The sequence below is a fragment of the Euphorbia lathyris genome, chromosome 7 (genome assembly GCF_963576675.1).
Source record: "Euphorbia lathyris chromosome 7, ddEupLath1.1, whole genome shotgun sequence".
Classification (NCBI taxonomy): Eukaryota; Viridiplantae; Streptophyta; class Magnoliopsida; order Malpighiales; family Euphorbiaceae; genus Euphorbia; species Euphorbia lathyris.
This window is the reverse complement of record NC_088916.1, coordinates 20178611-20182500: the sequence shown is the minus strand read 5'-3', so window position 1 is coordinate 20182500 and position 3890 is coordinate 20178611. Positions and strand designations below refer to the sequence as shown.

The 3890-nt window shown below is 37.4% G+C and overlaps 1 long non-coding RNA gene across 2 annotated transcripts in view; it reads left to right on the top strand.

Moving 5' to 3' along the window:
- Positions 1-3511, top strand: part of LOC136201525 (uncharacterized) — a 14547-nt gene extending 11036 nt beyond the window's left edge. For both annotated transcript variants that reach the window (XR_010673889.1, XR_010673888.1), the window contains one exon: positions 3189-3511. This is a non-coding gene — a long non-coding RNA (uncharacterized lncRNA). The remainder of the gene's footprint in view (positions 1-3188) is intronic.
- Positions 3512-3890: the final 379 nt, after the last annotated feature.

The following is a 3890-nucleotide window of genomic DNA, read 5'->3' as shown; positions in this document are numbered from 1 at the left end:
AAGTTGAGTTGTCCTGAAGAAGGAATCTGAGGTCACTTAGCTTGACCTCTTCAACCTCGTCACATCGCCTGCTGAGTGCTCTAATTTTCTTATTACACTTTTTGACAACTGTATAGAGGTCACTCAGGGCATTATCCATTTCATTTCTGAGCTGGGGAAGTGATATTACCTCATTTGATTGCTCCTCATCGTCAGATGCAATGGAGGGGTCATCATGCTTAGAGACGCACGGCTCAGCAAGTTCGTCAGCCATGAAGCATGTCTTTGCTGACTCGGTGGCCTCAGCTTCTGTTGATGAAGACTCATCACTGTCGCTCCATGTTGCCACCATTGCCTTTTTGCCGTTCTTCTTTTCTTTCCTCAGCGTGGGGCAGCTTGACTTGATATGGCCAGTTTGATGACATTCAAAGCATGTAATGGGCTTTGAGTTGTCCTTCTTGTATTTGCTGTCGCTGGACTCAGCTTTATACTTATCAAACTTTCTGTAAGGCTCCTTAGAATATTTGTCATTTTTTCTGAACAGCCTTTTCATCTTCCTTGTGAACATAGCCATCTCTTCATCATCTGTTGAGCTCCCATCAGTGGAGTCAGCTTTCATGACAAGAGATTTTTGCTTCTTGTCTTCAGACTTTTCCTTCACCTTGAAATTTTTCATTGATATCTCATGGGTCAGCAGCGAGCCGATGAGTTCGTCATATTTATAGGTGGTTAAGTCCTGAGCTTCCTCAACAGCGGTCTTCTTTGCTTGCCAGTCTTTAGGAAGACTCCTGAGTATCTTCTTGACTTGTTCTTCCTCAGTGAAGATCTTCCCAAGTCTCTTGAGCTCATTGATGATGTTTGTAAACCTTGCATTCATGTCAGATATTCCCTCATCATTGTTCATTTCGAACAGCTCGTACAGTCTCATCTGCTGGTTCACATTGGACTCCTTTACTTTATTGGTTCCTTCGTAGGTGACCTCCAGCTTCTTCCAGATCTCTTGCGCCGACTCACAACCTGAGATTTTATTATATTCTGTAGCATCAAGCGCACAGTGAAGCATGTTTATAGCCGAAGCATGATTTTGTAGCTTCTTGAGATCATCCTCTATCCATTTGGCCTCAACTTTAACAACTGTTTGGCTAGCCACAACTTCGACAGGTACAAATGGACCTTAGACTATGGATAGCCAGGCACTCATATTTGTAGACTGAATGAAATTTTTCATCCTATTCTTCCAGAAGGTATAGTTAGACCTGAAGAATAGGGGAGGCCGAGTAATGGACAGCCCCTCAGGTAAGATCTGAGTTGTTTGGTTTCCTGGGAGAAACCGAGTGCTGTTTTCGCCCACAGTAGGGATCAACTCAAGGTGGTTAAACCTTTTACAGTGAGCTTTTAAGCTCTGATACCACTTGTTGGTCCCTTATAACGTTACAAGTATAGTTCCAAGGGGGGGTTAGGAACTATTCAAAAATTTTTGTTAGGGCAGACTTCTTTTTCGTGAGAAAAAGGTTTTAACAGCGGCGCTGAGTGAATAGCAAGATACTGGCTTAGTCAACTAGTGACTAGGTCAGTTTCTTTACTTGAGTCAGGAGATAGCACTTAGAGTCTATTCCTGAGCTCAGATATTCAATGCGCACAACTCAGCTTGACCTCTTTACTTGGTCAGTTTTTGTTTAAGCAAGCAATATATAAATAAAGGAGTTTAAGGTTAGAAATATGTTACTCAGCAGATTTATCCAGGTTCGGCCTCCAAGCCTACGTCCTGTCCCCGGAACACGTTCCGAGATTTCGAATTCTCTACTGAGCTCTTTAACGCTAGAGCATCAAACCTTTTACAATCTTAGAAACTGAGTATAACAAGAGTACCTTCCTCTATACCTCTACTCAATCCTAATCTCTCGCTGAGTACTATAACCGAGTACTCAGCCTCTCCTTTCTAATCTCTAGAAATGATAAGTGTTTGTCCTAAACAACGATTGCTAAGACACCTTAGATGATTGAATAATCACTCTAGACTTTTACACAAAAGATATGAAATTTAGTGTAAGATTGCTTTGCTTTTTCTTGCAGAACTTTGCGTAGAATTTTGGTCAGCGTAATGGCTTGATCAAGTTCTGTATGGAATGAAGCAACTGAAGGGCTCTATTTATAGAGACGTCTGAGGCATCGGTCATTTCGAATTTCGAAATAACCGTTGGAGGGAAACGGCTTCCTGTCGTTGTCATCCTATCTTGCTCAGACCTCTCGGCCAATCAGATTTGAGTATCTTCTATCCTCGGTCAGCTTTTGGTCAGCTCGGCAGAATGTCTCTCCATTTATGGTAAGGTCAACTAGACAACATTCTGTGTCTTCTGAACTTTACCCAAAGTGGAAACACTTTGTCTGGAAGTTGTTCTTGCTCAGCTGCTGTCTTATAGTCTTTGTCGAATCAACTCAGCAGCTTCGTCCCGAAGTTGTTCCACGAAGGTCTTCTAGATCCTTCTTCCGCTGAGCTGCGTTTTGTACATAACGACAGCGTTTTGACATACGCGGGCCGAGTTGCCTTAAACTGTTTGACTTGGGCTTTTGACTTCCGTATTGGGCTTTGGGCCTTTTAATCTTTGTGTCTTATAAACAATTTAACTCAACATTGAACAAACACATTAGTAGAATAAATCAAAGCATTTAAACTTAGTGTGTTTAGAATATTTTTTAATTACACTTAAACAATTTTGTCAAATCAAAATTATGTGGAAAGGTGTTTCAACAACTTATATATTTTCTCCTATTACTTCTTAATTTGACTTTACATAAATAGATTGGCTCATTTCTTTTGTTTAAAAAAGCGTTGCAAATTAATTAGCTATGCTTTTGTGCTTGCTAACATTTGTTTGTGATTGGTAATGTATCGATCTAGGCTTATTAATCCTGGTAATGTATTTTTTTAGTCATTTTGTTTGCATTATTAAAGATTTTTTCATCTAACAGAAACATGCATTTTTTAAGGGTTTTTGGGTTTTGCCTAAGCTTTTTTTGGTCATTCTTGAGCATTTGGTTTTAGATAATAGTTTCATTAGCCTCTTATACATGTTAAATATATAAAGTTCACATGTGATTTTTTTATATAATCGATGTTAATTTGTTTTTGGACATTTTGAATTACCACTACGAAGAACTATAGGTCTGAAAGCCATGGATACTAACTGCTATATACCTTTGTTGGCCAGGAAAATGATATACCATTGATTTCCAGGCACAAATAGCTTAAAAGCTTAGTAATGAATGCGTGAGTGAGAACAATCAATTGAAGACTCATGCTTCACAATTGATAGCTAGAAAACCAGTTTTAGAAGGAAAATACTATTTTTGTGAAGGAGGTACAAGATTTGAAATTGGATGAGTCTACTATTGGAGATTTTACAAATAATCAGTCTCAAGTTTGATGACCTATTTTGTAAATTTTCTGTTTGTCCCTGCTCTATTTTGTTTGCATCTAAAATCTCCATTTATTCTTTTTGATGATTATATTGTAATGTTATATTTTAGTATCCCTACAAGGAACTTATGCATAATGTTGCACTGAAGTATTTGTTTTCTAATTATTATAAAAAAAAAAAACAAATTATACAGTTGGTATATGATAGTGAAGTTGTTAATGGTATTAATTTGCTTTATTATTTTATTTGTCTGTTCATGTGTGAAGTAAATTTAATGTATTCAAAATATTACAATTGTGTACATAAGGTTTTTATTATAATATAATTTCATTTAATTTATTACTTCGCTTTTTAAAACTGTCCTTATATTATTAAGAATTTTGATAAAAGGTGGTATAGAGCATGTGGTAGGTATAAAAATTGCAAAAATCTATAAGAAATGCTGCCTTTTGATTACCCGTTTCACACAAAGGTTGTGTTTATAATAAGCTT